The sequence below is a fragment of the Zootoca vivipara genome, chromosome 8 (genome assembly GCF_965207765.1).
Source record: "Zootoca vivipara chromosome 8, rZooViv2.hap1.1, whole genome shotgun sequence".
In the NCBI taxonomy this organism is placed as follows: domain Eukaryota; kingdom Metazoa; phylum Chordata; class Lepidosauria; order Squamata; family Lacertidae; genus Zootoca; species Zootoca vivipara.
This window is the reverse complement of record NC_142591.1, coordinates 40,781,259-40,801,941: the sequence shown is the minus strand read 5'-3', so window position 1 is coordinate 40,801,941 and position 20,683 is coordinate 40,781,259.

Below are 20,683 nucleotides of genomic sequence, written 5' to 3'. Positions count from 1 at the left end.
CACACCAAGCCAGCCACAGTTTATGCTACTGGTGGTGCCATTCTTGGCATCTTTTCTTTCGAAGCTGTTTTGGGCCCCCCAATGTAGGCATTGCCATTCTCTAGGAATTACGGTATATAGTTGTCATGTATCTGGGTTAATCACCTAGTGCTAGTTCTGGGAAGTAGGGAATTTGTTCAGGCTCCAGAAGGAAATGGCATGCATCTTGGTCCCTGCTAGGATTGCCTGAATGCCTGAGGATTTGCTCATAAACAAGGCTTTCCATTCCCTTTTCTGCACAGAGGTGATTAGGTACTTTTACCATCAATAGTTAGTGTGAGGGGACAAGCGATTCAGAATGAGAGCTTTACAGATTGCTCCCTTATTTGTTTCTTGCTTAGCCTGTAGTCCCTTATGACCATTTTTATCAGATTAATAACTGTCCATTTTAACTCTTAAAATTCCCTGTCCCTTTCCTAAAATTAAGATTCCATGCCACTTTTCTACTTTGGTACTTCTTATGTTTGTTCACCTGCTTCCTTTATAGGATTCTACCCCCCCCCCCCCACACACACACTTTCCTACGGTTTCACCTTTTTTTCCCAAACAGCTGTCTAGTATTTATAGCATTCATTCTTTTCCCACCTCCATGCCCTTTTCCTTTCCAGTCAGCAGCTACATTCTTCTTCATTCCTAATCACCCAGGCACCCCTCTTTTGGCATATCTCCATTCTTTTCCACTTCCGTTCTTGCTCCCCACCCGCCACCCAGGCTGCTTTCAGTGCCCAGATGTCAAGATGGCTAGAGAAGTGCTTTTGACTGATGGGGCTCTGTAGTGATGATAGAGTGGAGCTCTGGACCTTGACTTGTACAGAAAGCTGTTTCTTGGTCTTGCTTATTCGTGTTTGTAGCACAGGTTGTTGCTGTCATCCATTTTCCTTTTCTGCACACAGTTCCATTTGGGTGAAACAATTTATCATTTCTGTTTCTATGACATTTTCTTCCTTCCTCTGCTTGTGGCCTGGTCTTCAGGGCATTCTGTAATCTTCTTGCGAGGAGTCTCTCTTGCTGAAGACTCATCTACAGGTTCCAGTCAGAAGCCTTTTTCTGGGTTTCAGAGACACGACATGATGAGTTTTATTTAGCACAGAAGCACCTCTCTCGGCAGAGTTTGCAAGCGTAATCTCAGGATATATGAGTCCGAGGAAAAGTCATGTAGTTCATCCCTCCATCTGACAAGACAAATAAAGGCTTCTTATGTATTTTTAATACTTTTAAAACCACACAGATATGAAATTGACCTCTTAGCTTCCTTGCCAAAATGATAATAGTAATAATGGTAGTGATGAATTATTCAAACAGATATACTTACGAAACTCTAAGTCACCACATTTATTAGCAATATATTAATATACAAGGGAAGAAAATTGAGTAGACACATCAATTTAAACTAAGCCACTTAATCCATTTGGGATCTGCAGCTTGAGGCTTTGGGTTCTTCCTACAAAGGGGAAGTGTGTATTTCCATTGCTCCTTTTCCATCTATGGACATAATCTTGCAGGTGTATGAAGGTAAGGATAGGAGCATCTAGCAGCACCTATCCACAGCCCACACAGATTGTAAAGAAATTCAACCTTCATTTGCAGGGCCGTCTTAAACGTCCCTGCCGCTGTGGTGCGCCGGATCTCTCCGGCGCCCTCCCGCCCCGTTTCCAAGCGCGGTGGGCGGGTGGGCGCAACGGCGGGCAGGCACAGCGTGATCTCTCCGGCGCCCTCCCGCCCCGTTCCCCAGCGCGGTGGGCGGGTGGGCGCAGCGGCGGGTGGGCGGGCGGGCACAGCGTGATCTCTCTGGCGCCCTCCCGCCCCGTTTCCCAGCGCGGCTCCCACAGGCGCAGCTGCGCGGCAGACCGGCGGATCGGCCGGCCAGCGGGCGGGCGCAGCTCGCTGCGCCTTTCTGGCGGGCCGGCGCCATGGTGCACTGCACCACCGGGGGTCTACCTAGAGCCAGGCCTGTTCATTTGCCTCCAGTTGATTGCTTGTACTTCCCACACTGCTATCATAGTAGATGTTATTGTCAGTGCTACTGTCATATGCTTTGAAATGGTTAGAACTTAGGAGCTGCTCAGTTCTTAGTAAGTGGATCTTGCCCAAACCAGAATCAACCTCAGCTGTGGTACAGACTGAAGGGCCTGAACTTGGGCAAAGCAGCCGCTAGAAGATATTGTGATCCCCTCCAGACTACCATTTTATTATGGGTGTATTCTGCAAGATGTCCTTGGCACAATTAGTGACGGCTTTATTCTACTTTATGAGTTCTTCTGTGGTGCTTCCCCAATGCTATCACATTATTGGTGCCCAGAGGGGCTATAGGCCATCAACCTGGGACAAAAATAAGTCATAATGTCTGTAGCACATGCAACAACCGATTTAGGTGCATCTGGATGACATGCGATCATGCACACGGTACTGAACCTGGAAGTGGCCTCTAACAGCCATGTTATGAAAAGGGGTGGAATGGGTCTGGGCAGGGCAGGGCAGAGCAGAGCAGAGCAGGGGTGGAGCGGGTTTAAGCATGATCCACCAATGTGTGCGGGGGTCCGGGACAGAACCCCCTGCACAAAATGAAGATTGCCCGTATAAGAGTTTACAGGATTTCAGCAGGGAATTATGGAATTTAAACTGATTGGAATGAATCAGTGTGACTACACCTAAACCTTTGCAAGCACAAAATATAACGAAAGAAGTTGTGTGACTGCCCCAATACCATTGTTAACACCAGGAACGGGGGTGCATTGACACAGGCACCATACACACACAACAGCAAAGAAGCTCAGAAAAGAAAACCGTAGCAATAAGTGGATAAGTGGTACTGTTTCTACTGACTATCCAACATAGAATCAAATAATCGCCAAAATTCAGTGGTTTGACCCATTTCCTTTGTTCCGATGGCTAGTGACTCCTCTGGAAGAGGGGGATCCAGGGCTTCCCCTGCCTCCATAATCCCTAATGCATAGAGTAACCTACACCTCCCCCCTCCCCGGGGACAAGGAAAAAGATAAGAATGGACTAGACAGATATCCCTTGATAGAGTTTGCTGAAGCCAGGTATTCACAAAGCCCATCTTCAGGAAAGCTCAGAGGGCAAGAATAGGTGTAAATAGTTTTATTGTTCTCTTGGTGGTGGGTACTTAGAAGGTGCCAGAAAACTGAATCTGATAACAGGAATGAATGATGGACTGATGTTACTGTGCAAGATTCCCTCCTTCTTAGTGACACGTTGGTGATGTATCAATGATGTTTCTGGAAATGTATTATGGGAAGGGAGGGGGAAGGTCTTAAAAGTCCATGCAATCCCATGCTCGGGGTTCCTACTCTTTGTGTGTTTGAACCTTGTTGCAACAAATAAAGATCAGGTCTACTGACCACTGTTTGCTTCTTTAACTTGGCTGGAGATTCCTTCTTTTGCTGACCAAGAGAGACCCGCAGGGTGTGACACCCCACCGAGCTGGCCAGCATAGTAAACCTGCACCTAGAATTCTTCCGTAACACCATCCTGAGCGCAAATGATCATCGGCCACACACTGTATCTATCCTACACCTATCCTGCCATTCCTTATGAAATAGCAAGTTTAGATATGCTTCTCCCCAAACCAGCTTCAATTTGAATTGATAAAAAGAACAACTTAGCTGAGTTTTGAGCTGGCAATGTGTACATAGCCTCACTCCCTCCAAAGTGTGCTTAGAAGTGCAGCTTAGCACACCAGACAAAGTGTGGGAGAAGATGCAATGAAAGCCATGATACACAGCAGTGAATTGATTTGACCAAGGCTGCATAGAGTAGGTCAGGACCCAGTGTTAGTACCCGGGAACAAAGTGTCCTGACTGCTATCTTGTTTATTAGACCACACTGCTCTCCTTGGGGGAGAAACTTTATTACAACTACTAAACCGTTGTCAGCCTTTAGGGGACAAATGGAATACCACTGACCAAATAAAAATAAACTTTTTTTTTTAACGTCAAAGGAATCAGTTAAAATGAACAGAGCTTTGTGTCCTGCAGCCTATGATACATTGTACACAGCAGTTAGAGGAGGATGGAAGTGTCCTGTAAATGGAGGCTGGTGAAATGTAAGTGAAAGATGAGATTGGCAAACTCTGGAGACAAGAGCTCCAGCCATTTGTATCCTCCCAAAGCTAAAACAGGGGAAATGACAGAGTCTGGAATAAAGAGAAATCATAACTGCTTTTAACTGGGCCATTTCTTCTACTTGTCAGGATTATTGACTCCATTATTGTCAAACTGAAAATGTGTTTCATCCCTTTGGTTGGAAGTCTCTCCCCCCCCCCCGACTCTAATTCACAGAGGGGGTCAGGAACACCTAGTGTCATTTTTAAAGCGAATTGGTTTCTTACTTCAAGTACTCATAATATCCTCTGATATACAGTGTACATAAACAATTTAAAATTTGTGGCGGCGTTTTCCTGTAATGGGAAACAAGACCTTAATTTAAGATCTATCCGGAAACATTATTACATCCACAGGATATCACAGTGCTTGTAAAATTATCAAGATGCAGTAAAAGTTTCATTTCAGCTACCATCTCAGCCCTCTCTGCTGTATATAATTGCTGGAGAAGCAAAACTTGGCATTACAATAACACCATCATAATGATGGATGGTCTGCATTAATTGGCATTAAAATGTATTTATGTTGAAGTGACTGAAGTTTAAAACTTTAATTGATTAGCAGCACTCGGGTGATGTTAGCTAGTGAATCCTATCAGCAACAACCTGACATATAAGCTTATCTTTACTGTCAGCAGTGAAGCCATATAAAAGAGGTAACTTGCAATGTAATGCATTTAGGGTACAAAAGTGACCTTAGATTTATGACACAGAGAACTGCAAACCAATCTGCCCTACTAGCTTCATGGCCTGAATTACAGATTTTCCATTTAGCTGGACAACATGAATCTGCTTTTACAATTATGCCCGCAATTACAGCATCCCTGAATGTGCATTGCATCATAATGCCGTTGTTTACTCTGTCATGTGCCCTTTCGTTAGCAGCAACAGCATTTTGGCAAGCCCTAAGCAAGCTGCAGCTAAACTGTAGCGTCTCATTATTTCTTAGGTAGCTGAGCTGAACTTGCACATTGTTGGCATTCCTGAACTGTAAGGAAGTTAGCTAAGTTGCTCTTCTGGCAGTGGAGAAGAAAAGAGGCATTCTGACCTCAATTCCATGCACACTTACTTGAGCCTGTGGGCCTTACCTCCAGGTGATAATGCAAAGGATACTGAGGACCACTGTGACACAGTGAACACTACTACTTCTGAAACAGATTAATTACCATGTCTGGCGGGTCAGGGGATGTGTTCTGCACAATTTGTGAACAGGAGTACAAGTATCGTTTTTGCCTTAGGGATACCAGTGCAGGAGCAGCTGCATGTTCTGACTTCTCAATTCATGTCTTCTAGGGCAGAAAACATTCACCATACAATACAGGGATTCCCTCCTGGCCCCCGGATGCTGCTTCTCACTTCATGATTTCTCTCCATGTCATGGTTGGAGCTGTGCCTCCTCACATTATGGTGTGCAGCCAAGCAGGCTCAAATGCGGAGGGAAAGTAAGAAGCAGGGCTGATGGGGACTAAGCCAGGGCTCAGCCCAGCATTTTACTGTGTGTGCAATTTTCTCTCTCTCCAGTGCCTGAGCACCGTGCTTACTAAGGAATGGACCTTTTATTCTGTGTTCCTTCAGAAAAGCCTCAAAAGAACAAGCAAAGCAAAAAGACACCATTCAAACAGAGAACCGGAAGCTTGGAAGTATACTTTTTTATCCTGGCACTCCTCCAGTGAAAATCCACAGCCTGCTCTAGTCCCATTCCAGTGTCTTTGAGCCATATGGATCAATCCCTTACCATATAGTAATGCTATGTGAACAGATAGAAATATATAACTGGAAGGAGGGGTTATAAAAAAAATAAAATAAACTCAAAAGCCACACCTGGGTCAGCCCAGAGGTCCAGCATGCTGTTTCCTGGAGTAGCCTGCCAGAAACTTCTGGGAAGCCCTCAGATATGGAAGGCAATAAATAGCTCTCTCCTGCTATGACCCCACAGCAGTTGGAATTCAGAGCCATGCTGTCTCTGAATTTGGGCAGTTCCATAAAATCATCATGATGCTTTCATATACAGCCCTGCGAAGATGTTGGTAACATAGCAAAATGGTCCCCTTAACTTCCCCCTCTCCTAGCTTGGTCTGGCTTGTGTTCTAAGGGAGGGCTTGCTATGGAAGATGCATTGCAGTGATGGTCCAAGACATTTTGGGGCCTGAGACACAGAAGAAAATGGGATCTCTCCATTCTCCACCCCTGGAAATGGTGCGTGGTACCCTTGAGTTAGTTTTAAAGGAAGACTTTGTTTCAAATGTGTAGGTAGAGCAAATATACTCCACACTACTACATCACCTGCTTCCCCTTTCCAAAGGGTCAAATACATGGACACCCTCCAAAAAAGAAATCCCTGAGGTCATAGACTTATATTTGCCTTTAGTATGGTATACCCTAAAGGTTAGTAACACAAACGCACCACTTTTTTCCACACAGCAATTATTGGACAAAAAAAGGTTCAACAAATCTTATACTACCATTGCACACTACCATTGTGATACTGTTCATCTATCCATTGGACTAATAGCCTTACATAATTTACAGCTCGTAATTTGCCTGAAGAAATACTTAATGGCAGTTGATAATTATCACAACATTGCCAATAAAGATGGCTGTTGTATTTGTGGTGTGGATGATACAAGTTAAGCTAATGAGAAGTCTGGTCTGCCGTGTGCAGTATTTAGTTGTGGAAATGAATAAGGAGGAGCTGTAGACTGAGTGGAAATATCAAATTCACACACACACACACATGGTTTTTCAAAAACTTGTCTAGGATTTTGAGGATTGTGGGTAAAATGTTGCCAGGAACATTACAATGTTAAGAATTCTGTTACAGACAAATGTGGGATATAGGCTGTGTATACTGTTGTTGGAAAATGTTGATCACTTCTCCTACCTAGGCAGTTACCTTTCCACAAGGGCCAACATTGATGCCGAAATCCAGCATCGCCTGAGCTCTGCGAGTGCGGCTTTCTCCCGATTGAAGTGCAGAGTGTTTGAGGACCGGGACATTTGCAGGGAAACCAAAATGCTTGTTTACAAAGCTATTGTACTACCAACCTTACTATATGCTTGTGGAACATGGACCACTTATAAACACCATCTCCAACTCCTCGAAAGATTCTATCAACGGTGTCTCCGAAAATTTTTACACATCATTTGGGAAGACAGGCAAACTAATATCAGTGTACTGGAAGAAGCAAAGATCACCAGTGTTGAAGCAATGATTCTTCAACATCAACTTTGTTGGACTGGTTATGTTGTGCAGATGCCTGATGATCATCTTCCAAAGCAACTACTCTATTCCGAACTTAAAAATGGAAAGCGTAATGCTGGTGGTCAACAAAAGAGGTTTAAAGACTGTCTCAAGGCAAATCTTAAAAAATGTAGTATAAACACTGACAACTGGGAAACACTGGCCTGCGAGCGCTCCAGTTGGAGAACAGCCTTTACCAAAGGTGTCACGGGCTTTGAAGAAACTCTATCTCAGGACGCAAGGGAGAAACGTGCTAAGAGGAAGGCACACTTGGCAAATCCACAGCGTGATCAACTCCCGCCTGGAAACCAATGTCCCCACTGCGGAAGGATGTGTGGATCCAGAATTGGCCTCCACAGTCACTTACGGACCCATTGTTAAAACCGTGTTTATGGAAGACAATCTTATTCGGCTACGAGTGAGCGCCGAAGAAGGAGGAGGATGGGTTTGATTTTTTAAAAAATCAATCCTGTCAGACTGGGAATATACCCTCACTCATCCAGTTTAGGATATTAGTAAAGAGCTTAGTTTCTTTCAGCAAAGTAAGTGGTTCACGTATACAGTATGTCAAACAAAGCTTTAAAGAAAATTGTAACACGATAGCATACTGTCTGAGAGAAACTAAAACAACATCATGAGCTGAGAAAGAGGCAAGAATGGCAGTTGGTCTCTGTAACTGAACTTAACTGAACACCCGAAGGGAGGGGCCAATTCCAGAGTACAACACACAAGCCCTGCCCACCAAATGCCAGACATTCTACTAATCAAATCAGGCCCCAGTGTTTTCTTACATATACACTAGGCCTTTAAAGCATATTTGAAGGACATTCTATTCCTCAAGGTATTCTGGGCAGTGTGACTCACCCTTCACAGTGTTAATGGTTAATCAAGCTACAGTACAACCAACAAGAAACCATGACTTCACATTTCAGTTAGTTGCCATAAAGCAAGCCATGGTTAGTCTGCTGAACTGGGTTTGGATATTCAAACAAACCACACTTAGCCCTGGTGATTTCTTTCTTGGTAGCCAGCAGGTTTGCAAGGTCACAGTAAGCCATGGTTTGGTTTAGTGTAGTATGCCTTTGGCTAGCAAACAACAAAACTTAATGCTATCTGCAAACCAGGCCAACATCTGTTTGTTTCCCTGATACCATTATATTTGACTGCCAGAAGCTGGAATAATTGTTACTTTCTTCCACCCATGCTTGTTATTACTCTTTTTAAAGGACTATTAATTTGCTGCAGTATATCGTAATGTACTATAACATTTAGATATGGCAGTTTGATGTGCAATAATATTATTTTGCACAATTAATTCCTGCTTTTCCTCTCTATGAATCCATTCAAAGAGAGTATCAGTTATGCTGTGCTATTTTCAAATTACTTTGTCTTGTATGGTTCTTGCCAGTTGGATACCTTTCTCAATGACACTAGCATCACCCAGTAAATCTTAAAATGTCTTTTCTAATGCTGCAAGAGAGCAATATGCACAAGAGTGCTTTTGGAAGTGCCTTAGAAAATGAAATCCGTCACAAACTGCAGGGAAAGTGTGCCGCCCGCCCCCCTCTGAAAAGTATGATCCATATCAATTTAGAATGCAATCCCCTACATGTTTACCTAAGCCCCACTGAGTTTGGTGGAGCTTACCCTCAGGTGATTGAGTATACTGCATGTCTAGTCAGGGACTGAGTTCAATAGGAGTTACTCTCAGAAAAATGGGTATCAGATTGCAGTGTTACCCTGCAGTCCTACTGAAATTGTTGTTGTTGTTTAGTCGTTTAGTCGTGTCCGACTCTTCGTGACCCCATGGACCAGAGCACGCCAGGCACTCCTGTCTTCCACTGCCTCCCGCAGTTTGGTCAAACTCATGTTCGTAGCTTCGAGAACACTGTCCAACCATCTCGTCCTCTGTTGTCCCCTTCTCCTAGTGCCCTCCATCTTTCCCAACATCAAGGTCTTTTCCAAAGATTCTTCTCTTCTCATGAGGTGGCCTACTGAAATAAGCATCTGTTAAATTCTCTTTCCCTGAAATCAGGACTAACTAAAGATACCTAACTGGGGCAGAGATTTGTCACGAACGTTTATATATAATGTAAAAAACCTTACTCCATATTAATCACATAGATTTCACTGTTTATAAAGATGGTACTCCAAAAAGGCTGTTTCAGACATGATGTTTTTGTTACATGCATATAATTTCTCTACTTGAAAAATGCCCATACAGCACTAGTTTCTATTTTGTTATGAGTGCACCGATCAGGAAAATCTGCAGCAGTCTAGCAGGTTCCCAGTGTTCTCTCATTCATTTTACTTACTTTACAATGTATTCACTGTGTGTGTGTTTGCGCGCGCGCACACACACACACACACACACACAGTGTTAAATGAGAATTTGATTAGATGAAACGTCACCCAACATCACAAAGATCTTCAGGAGAACAAATTACTACAGTACTCTAGATGTTTATTTGCAATTCAAAACACAACTTATGTACCACAGGGTGCATCTATTGACTTTAGAGCAAATGAGTGGTGCATTACCACCTTAATATATTGCTGGTGTTCTCATTTTATTACTGCTGATGTGCCAATTTTTAGATTAAAAAAAGAACATTGCTTGAGATTTGTCTGTCTTGTGAACTAGCAAAGCTTTCATTTTTATTACATACTAACAGCCTCATGCCCCGCATTGCTCAGGAATCCTAAGAACCAAAAAAAGCTGTACCATTTTGAAATCAGTAGTACAACTTTGAAAGATCCAGTCCACAATCATGATTCAGATTAGTTTCCAAACATTGGTGAAAACCTGTTCCTTGATCTCAAGCAAAATTAGGTAAGAATCAGTGCAGCTTTGATAAGTTCATTGATTAAACGGAAAGGTTCTTGAACTGAAGTGGCATCCAATTGTATCCAAACATAGACCAAAACCTGCTCATTGGCCTTAGGAAACCTCATGTAAACATTGGTTTTGATATCTTAAGAGGTGTTCATCAGCATAGCAAACAGACTCATTTTCAAAATATATAGCAGATGTGAAAGACCACAGCAAGATTCTCATGAGTAGACCCTACACTTAATGAATTTAGTTTTGTATTTACTTGATGTTCATATCCTATAAACCCTGATGAGGAGAGAAATCAGCACATATCATGGATGTCACCCAATAGTTTGGTTCCTGGAATGAATGAGCAACAAGGAAGAGGGTTTCCATACCAACAGCATGAGAAAGATAATGTGCCTTTCTTCTGACCATGTAAGAGTTATACATTTCCAGATAACAAAACACACTGTATTCAAGTCACTTTGGCCAGTGTGCTCAGCTGATATAAGTGCATACAAAATGCATGGAAATGGCAAACTGTTGGGATCAGTTAAGCGAGCCTTTGTATTAGACATTTCAAGCTAAATGGCTATATAGCATACAGAAGACCCATCATGTATATGCCTAGCTAAACATCTTGGAAGTAATCTGCATCGAACCAATATTGAAGAAAAGACATCCCCATTTTAGTGGTTGAAGATTGTACCTGTTATGGCCATTTGCTCCAGACCAGGTTTTACCACTTGGCAAATATTGACATGGCCAGTTCAGATTATTAGCCCTACACTTGCGCTGGATTATGGAGAAAGCTAGAGAGTTCCAGAAAAACATCTACTTCTGCTTCATTGACTACGCAAAAGCATTTGACTGTGTTGACCACAGCAAACTATGGCAAGTTCTTAAAGAAATGGGAGTGCCTGATCATCTCATCTGTCTCCTGAGAAATCTTTATGTGGGACAAGAAGCTACAGTTAGAACTGGATATGGAATAACTGATTGGTTCAAAATTGGGAAAGGAGTACAACAAGGCTGTATATTGTCTCCCTGCTTATTTAACTTATATGCAGAATTCATCATGAGAAAGGCTGGACTGGATGAATCCCAAGCCGGAATTAAGATTGCCGGAAGAAATATCAACAACCTCAGATATGCTGATGACACAACCTTGATGGCAGAAAGTGAGGAGGAATTAAAGAACCTTTTAATGAGGGTGAAAGAGGAGAGCGCAAAATATGGTCTGAAGCTCAACATCAAAAAAACTAAGATCATGGCCACTGGTCCCATCACCTCCTGGCAAATAGAAGGCGAAAGAAATGGAGGCAGTGAGAGATTTTACATTCTTGGGTTCCATGATCACTGCAGATGGTGACAGCAGTCACGAAATTAAAAGACGCCTGCTTCTTGGGAGAAAAGCAATGACAAACCTAGACAGCATCTTAAAAAGCAGAGACATCACCTTGCCAACAAAGGTCCATATAGTTAAAGCTATGGTTTTTCCAGTAGTGATGTATGGAAGTGAGAGCTGGACCATAAAGAAGGCTGATCGCCGAAGAATTGATGCTTTTGAATTACGGTGCTGGAGGAGACTCTTGAGAGTCCCATGGACTGCTAGGAGATCAAACATATCCATTCTGAAGGAAATCAGCCCTGAGTGCTCACTGGAAGGACAGATCGTGAAGCTGAGGCTCCAATACTTTGGCCACCTCATGAGAAGAGAAGACTCCCTGGAAAAGACCATGGTGCTGGGAAAGATTGAGGGCACAAGGAGAAGGGGACGACAGAGGATGAAATGGTTGGACAGTGTTCTCGAAGCTACTAACATGAGTTTGACCGAACTGTGGGAGGCAGTGGAAGACAGGAGTGCCTGGTGTGCTCTGGTCCATGGGGTCACGAAGAGTTGGACACGACTGAATGACTAAACAACGACAAGAGATTTAGGATGTTCTGCCCCCTCCCAGGGGGCAGATTTAGGATGTTCTCTAAAGGAGGTGTCATATTGTAGAGGGATTTGCATCACTCTCCCTCATCTGTACTAATGCTGTGGTTCTAGTCTCATGTGTGAACTAGCAGCGAGCGGCCAAACTTCCGTATGACCTCCAGTCATCATGATGAGCTGGATCAGCAAGGCTGTGTGGTGTCACTTGTATGACATTCCTGTTATTTGCTTTATTAATTTATAGCTTTACAATCAAAGTTAAAGCAACTGCCTACCCTGAATAGATTTGCTTAAATATTATCTCCTTCAGTCCTCATCAGAAATAGAAAGTGAGCACCAAGCAGCCCTTCCCCTGAACATTTCCCAGCTATTCAACAGGGGAAACAGTTACTAGACTGAGTCCTATTTCACTGCTTATTGGGGAAAGAGACAATAATGTTTTCCAAATTGTTCCAATAACATAGCAGTGAATTCCACAGAAAAACCCTATAAGGCTGAGAAGTACCTCAGTGGCACATTAAAAGCCTCAGAGCTAATTGTGGTCTTTATATCCTCACATTTTTCAACACGCTCCTTGCATGCGCTCCTTTTGAGGTTGGGTAGAATTCTTGTCCCTCCACTCCCCACTCTGTCAGTTCATCTTTGTCCTCTCATCTTAAATTTCCCTTGTTCCACTCCTTTTATCACTGCATCCTTTTCCGCTGCCACCTTTCAGAATGCTCTTCCATTTTCGTACATCCCCTTTTGTCACTCTAGCTGTCACTTTTGAAAAAGCTGGCTTCATCCGGTCCCTTGGGTCAGGCTTTGCACAGCAAAGACCCATAACTTCAGGAAGGTGACCTCACTTCACTTGCAATGGCTTACTGGGAAACTGCAACAAAATCAGAGCAGAGCTGATTCACTTATTTATCTGGCCCCACCCCAAGGGTCTCGGCAATAATACAGCGTTGAAGTGTTTACGAAGGGAGCTGTCCTCGAGCAGATAAAGAAATATAATAGCTCATTAAATTGTATCTTTTATGCAGAGTGTAAAATGAGACTAGGTGAGAGGGGATATGGTGTGTGTGTGTGTGTGTGTGTGTGTGTGTGTGTGTGTGTGTGTGTGTGTGTGTGTGTGTAGATATAGAAATGACAAAGACAGTTTAAGGCAGTCTCTACCAACCTGATTCCCTTCAGATGTTTTAGCATTCAGCTTCCATCAGCCCTAGCCAGCATTGCTGAAGTCTAAAATATCTGGAGGAGCACCAGATTGGTTAAAGTATGAATCATAAACTCTCCAAAGCCCATGCCACACATTACCTGGCAAATCTGCCTTTGCCACCCAGCAGGAAATTGTACCAATCCTGTTTTCCTAAAGGGTATACCTATATTTGCATTTTTTAAAAATGCACTCATAAAAACAACTAACACATATACCTTGAAAAGCATGTGACATGACTTTACTTGTAAAAGAAGATGCAGCATAAGAAAATCCAGTCACAGAAAGCAACTAATCCATTCTGTACTGAAATATCCCATTGTGATCTCGTGCTTTATTTGCACCAGCTCTTGTGATTACTATCTCTTTTTTCCCCTGATGATTCCAGGGGCTAGAATCTGAGGTTGTGCATTGTCTAGGTAAACCAGTAATCACTGAGCCATCAGTGCTGCACAATGTGATGCAATACAAAATGCATCACACACCCACAGCCAGTTCTATAAAATGAGGGACAAAAGATTTCAGATGCGTAGAATGTCCCTTTCCTTCACTATACTCCCCACAGACCAGAAGCTATTAGGTGTCATAATATAAAGCATGAGCAGAATAGGTTTTTAAAAGGAGTCTGTTTCAGGGCAAAAATACCGTACATGCAACATCTAGCCTTTGTGTTCTGGCAGGTTGGTCCCAGCTAATTCTAAGTGTTTTGTAAGAGGCTAGTATCTACCTATTCAGAAAGATGGTTCACACATAGCGCTAAGTCAGACTATGACTTAGCATGAAGGCCCAAGCTCTACAAGCCCCAGTCCTACTACTGTAAGCTAAATCCAAACCCATTTGTGAAACCTGGTTACAGCTTCTGATTTGTCTGAAGCAGGACAAACCATGAGCCCTAATTCAGACAATATGCTAAGCCAAACCATAACTTAACTCACAGCAGCAACACAGCAGAAGGACAACTATAGGAAGAATGCAGTAGCTGTAAACTCAGCAGGGACCTTCATTTCATGCATTTGTGCTAATCCGTTGTTTGGCTCAGTGTTATGTGAGAGTCTCAGTGCAGTTGTGGCAGACTGAGAAGCACAGGATCGTTTCATGAAGGCTCACAAAGCCAGGTTCCACATGGAGGGTCCAAAAATATGGGTAGCTAGCTTTTCATTCATATATACTCTTCTCCAAAAGCAGTAGTGCATAGGATATTGTTACAAAAGTTGTATGCCACCCTCACTCTCTGCCAAGTGGTAGCAAGATTCCAGGGAGTTCCAGACACTCACCCAGGTCTGTGTTCCTCTGGAAAACTGAGACATGGCGGAGACTGTCACAGCTTTAAGAAATATGGTTTATTCACCTATTTGCATCTTCAGTCCGCATGGACGGAGTTCTTACAGCATGGTCATTTCTAGAGGGGCTTGTCCCTCACAGCCCTGGAGTCAAAGGCATCTCTCCCAGCCAGCCTTCAGCCAACTTGCCAAAGATGGATCCAGTCTTTGTACATTTCTGCTTCTTCTCAACACACCTTGCTCTAAAGACATGTCTGCAGCAATTCCATATGTAAACTACAGAATGTGGAATAAGCAACAGTATAGTATGCTAACAGTGGACAATCTGCCATCAGCATCATAAGGAAAAGTGCAGTATTGTGTCTTTTTTCATAAGCTATATAAAGGGATATATAAAGTATTTTAATTCAGAGAAGTGAAAACATGATATATTTGAGGGCTTGCTCCCCCATCCCCATATGCGTACATATGAGAACAATAGGGAACGCACGTGATAAGCCTCTACTAGCCCCCTTCTTAATCCCGTTATCCTGACAATTCTCAAGTGAATCTGTTGATTAGCTATGTTAGGACATCTGCAGTAGGTAGGAACAATAGAAGGAAGCTGGGGGTTTGGCTACCCCATTTACAATTAGCAATTGTAATGCTCTTAGCAGTGTCCCCCTGAAAGCACATGAATATTCACGCTGAGGCATTGCATTATGTTTCACTGGATTCTGTAGCCATAGCTGCTCACACAGGAGTCAAGCACACACTTATCAGGAAGTCAGAATAACTGTTCCAAGTGGTTTGTGGTGATTATTGCGAGGAAAGCTGTTATTTGCAATAAGAAGAGGGAATGTACATCCCTCCCAAACTGTTCATGCAGGCACCCGCAGTTCCCTACTGGCAGCGCTTGCATCTGCCCTTCACAATGGAACATGCTTAAAGCTTACTGAAAGAGAAATTTCCTATGAAAGCATTGCCTCTGGTGATATGAGGTACTTTGACATGCCACAAAATTGGCCTTTTTAGTGCTCTCCTTAAACACTGAGCCGCTCTGAGCAGATTTCAAGACATCTGGAATGTTTCCTCCTTGACAAGCACGAAACAGTTGAACCCAGACAGTTATTTTTCTCTCCTCCGTCCCTCCCCATGTTTACCAAGGAGGCTATAAGTGCACATACTGTGCCAGTTTGGTGAAAAATGCTTTGCAGTCTAAATGTATGCTTTGTATATAAATGCCAGATGCATGAATCTAGACTACAGTGACTAATACTGAATCATTTCAGTTCCATCTGCATTGGCAAATTGGTGGCACCCACAGCCAAGTTTCATTGCTCATTTTCTTTTACCCCTGTTATAACATGTGACGGAAGAAATGCTCAATATACTTCTGGAAACCGTCACTGGTTTCACTAGGCGTGGGGGAGAAATTGAGTCAGTTCACAGTTAAAGGCGAATCAACCTGCTATACATTTTCTGAAACAATACACGAACCAAAACACAGCCATCCTTTGACATTTAGGTAAAGGTAAAGGGACCCCTGACCATTAGGTCCAGTCGTGACCGACTCTGGGGTTGCACGCTCATCTCGCATTATTGGCCGAGGGAGCCGGCGTATAGCTTCCAGGTCATGTGGCCAGCATGACAAAGCCGCTTCTGGCAAACCAGAGCAGCACATGGAAACACCGTTTACCTTCCCGCTGTAGCGGTTCCTATTTATCTACTTGCATTTTGACGTGCTTTCGAACTGCTAGGTTGGCAGGAGCTGGGACCAAGCAACGGGAGCTCACCCCGTCACAGAGATTCGAACTGCCGACCTTCTGATCAGCAAGCCCTAGGCTCAGTGGTTTAACCACAGCGCCACTCTTCTCCAAATTTTACAATGCAGTTCTCTAGCCACGAAATGTATAGAAAAAATATATATTAATGAAAATAGTACACAATAATATATTCTGTGAGGCAAAGTGACATACAAAAATGTGTGCATTAGGGGAAATTCATACTAAAGTGCAGATTAATTTTTAAAAATTTTAAACTTTGAATTTTTAAAAAAATTCAAACTGATATGGAAATGTAGATAGCTGACCTTAAGAGTGGAAAAAATTAGAAACTGAGAGAAACCAAAATGGACAGATTTGCTCATGTACCACACAGATTACCAGGAGATAGCCGAAAGTCACGTTGGCTCACAGGCAGCTACCAATGGCAGCATTTGATACAAGGCAGTAAAGAGTACTGACGGAATCTGTTCCTCGAGTTCTCACTTTGTCTTCAATTGACTGCTACTGGAATGATGTCTGTTTACTGTGAGATAGCCCAGTGTTGAAAATGCAGCCAGAGGAATTGTTGAGGCCAAGAGATGTCTGCTAAAAGAAGTCCTAATGAAGGTCTAATGTGTTGAAATAATAATCGGCTACTGATTACTACTACCCATGTTGGGTATGCTCAACCTCCAGTGTCAGAGGCAATACAGTGGTACCTCAGGTTACAAACACTTCGGGTTACAAACTCCACTAACCCAGAAGTAGTACCTTGGGCTGCGAACTTTGCCCCAGGATGAGAACGGAAATCGTGCAGCAGCAGCAGAAGGCCCCATTAGCAAAAGCGCGCATCAGGTTAAGAACGGACCTCTGGAACGAATTAAGTTCATAAGCCGAGGTACCACTGTATTCCTCTGAATACCAATCACTGGGCATCACAAGTTAGGGGAATGCTGTTGCGCTCAAGTCTTATACTTGGGGGTTTCCAATAAGCATCTGGTTGGCCACTGTGAGAAGAGGAAGTTGGATTAGATGAGGCTTTGGCCTAATCCAGCACACATTAAGAGGCTTGAGTCTGAAGAATGTGTACACCTCTCCATTTCTATAGCGGTCTTCTATTTTTATTTTTTTATTTTTTGAGAAATCATAGGTTTTATTTTGTGTTTCAAGACCAGACCCATCTCTATTTTTCCCACTCCTATTCCCATCACAGTAAATTCCTCCCATGAACATTTACTCGGAACATACGTCACATTGCATTCAGAGGCACTAAGTGTGCATAATACATGTGCATAGGATGACCACACCACACAATCTTCCTTTTGAAACAAAGAAACAATATGCCCTTCCACATTCAGTCTGACTTTCCAAATGCATAGCTGTCAAGTTTTCCCTTTTCTCGCAAGGAAGCCTATTCAGCATAAGGAAATTTCCCATAAAAAAGGGGAGAACTTGACAGCTATGCAAATGATGTCTTTTCAGTTGTCCAAACCTTTGATCTGAGCATATTAATTTCATATCTAAGTGTTCCATTAGGAAGTTGTGTTTCTCCTTTTGTAGTAGGATATTTCTTGCTTCCTATAAACTCAAAGACAATAGGGATACCTTAAGGAAGGGTTCCTGCTTTCATTAGCATGCATTTTTTCCCTTGCAAATCGCTTTGTTTGGCTCCATGAATGCGTCATTATCCCCACAATACTGTAGTAATGGATTTCCTTTGCCATTTGTATGAGGGAAATCCATCTGAAAGTATTAGATTAAATCTTGACTTCAACTTCTAGACTTAAAAAGGCAAGCACCCTTTAAAAATAGCAGCAGAAACTGCTTCATTGTTTTCATTGTTGATTATGAATATTTCACCTAAAAGGTTAACTAGGTACCAAAAAACACAACATAGGTTAATATTTTCAGAAGATTCATATAATTTGTTGTATTGAAACCTATGGCAGATCAACTTTAATAAGTCCTCTTTAGAATGTGTTGTCTTCATTTAAACATCTACAGAGAATTAATAATGCAATCTTAAATATGTTTACCCAGATGGAAGACTCACTGTGTTTTGATGGGGCTTACTAGGTTATAGAATGTAGACCGAATGGGTTAAAGGAGAAAAAGGCCATTTATTTTTCCTAGTAATGAAACTGCAGGAAATAACTTGCTCCTCAGCATTTTCAAATCAATCAGAAATTGGTGGCTATTTAACTTCAAAATATTCACCACTATAGCACTTCTGTATTTTTGTCTTGCTGTTTGTTCAGTATTTACATTTTCTTTCACAATCACCAAACACAACTGTTATACGCCTTCTGTATTTTGGGTTGTGATTGTAGGTCCAGATCTGAAATCAGAAAATAGACCTGGGGGGAGAACATAGTTGTAGAAACTGTGAAAATAGCTTGCCTTGAAGCAGCTTGGGAGCGTACAGACCAAAATTGGAACGTTTTCATGGTTAGAAAAGAAGAATAGGAAGAATTGATTGTTGCAGTTTCTGTAAGAATAATTGGAAATATTAGGATTGCAGTCATATGGTCAGAGACTGGCATGTGTTCATTTATTTACAGAGCCACTGCACTTTAGGAATTTTATAAATAGCATGATAATCCCAAATTCACTTGCAGTAGCTACTAAAGCTCTGCACAGAAACCTCCTACTGTTGTATTGTAACAGTTCTGAGAGGGACCTTCCACCCAGCTGCACACCCAGCCCTGACACAAGGACAAGGGAACAGTTGCTGGGTTTGGGACCTGTTCTTAGCTGAACAGTATGGTCCACAAGGGACATTTGCAGCAGGATAGGCAGACCTGCTCAAGTTGCGTATGGTCTGAAGGCACATGAGGCCACCACCTTGCTGAAGTTAAGCAGGTCTGGATCTGATCAGCATCTGGGTGGGTGACTGCCTGGAACCCATATGTACGTTGTCTTGGGTTCCATGATGGAATAAAGGTGGCATATAAATAAATAGAACATAAATAAATAGAGAGATGTTCTCCAATACACACAAATGTACTGAACCCATTTGGTTATTTATTGACTGTAATTACCGTATTTTTCCGTGTATAAGATGCCCCCATGTATAAAATGTGAGGGATTCCTCGTTTCCCACTCCTTACTGCTTTAACAACAGAGGCTCTCCCTGTGCTTCTATACAAATGGGAGTAAACCTCCAGTGTCCAAATTGGACTTGTCTCCAGGGTACCTCAGGGCTCTGCATTCGAAACCTATTGCCACCAGTGGGGTCTCCCTCCCATGGATCCCTACTGCTGCAATTTGCCTCTCCCTTAGGCAACTATGTGGCTCCCTTGGCCTCACTAACCAGCCCTTTGTATGACAGGAGAAAAAACAAACAGTTTCCTCTTCCACAGGAAAGCTTTGTTCTCGCCTCTTAGTCACACCTCTGAAGGTACTGAGACACTGCCCGAGTCCACGAACGTTTAGGCACATTTAACTTTATTATTTAACTTGAAAACATGGATTTCTCTGGTTCTTAAAAGTGCATATCTTCTTTTCATATAATACAGACTTGTTAATACATCTCCTGCATCTTGATAATAACGGTTATAACCTTTCTTCCCATCCACCCAAACCTAACCTCCTGCTCCCTATCTAACCCTCCACTCCCCAACCGCCAACCCCCAACTGCCTTTCAACGGTTGGTCCCCCTCCATTTAGAATGTCGACTAGCTCCGCCTCCCAGGGAACACCTGCCTATCATGGGAGTGATAGGTTAACCCATGATGAACCGGAATCATCATCAGGCACTATTCCGCCACATAAGACACCCCCTATTTTGGGGGACTCCAAATTAAGAAAACACCCCTCAGCACTACCTGTATATTAGACAAGCCCCAATTTTAAACCTATTTTTTTTGGTTAAAAAAACCCCTAGTCTTATACAGTGGTACCTCGGGTTAAGAACTTAATTCATTCTGGAGGTCCGTTCTTAATGTGAAACTGTTCTTAAACTGAGGTACCACTTTAGCTAATGGGGCCTCCCGCTGCCGCCATGCCGCCGCCGCGCAATTTCTGTTCTCATCCTGAAGCAAAGTTCTTAACCCGAGGTACTATTTCTGGGTTAGCGGAGTCTATAAGCTGAAGCATCTGTAACCCAAGGTACCACTGTACACTAAAAATACGGTAATCAAGTTGTGGTTGAAGACTGGCTTTCATATGTTTATTGTCAACCACAGGTTTTAATCACAGGTATGTGACGCAGGTGGTGCTATGGGTTAAACTACTGAGCCTAGGGCTTGCCAATGAGAAGGTCAGCGGTTCGAATCCCCGCAACAGGGTGAGCTCCCGT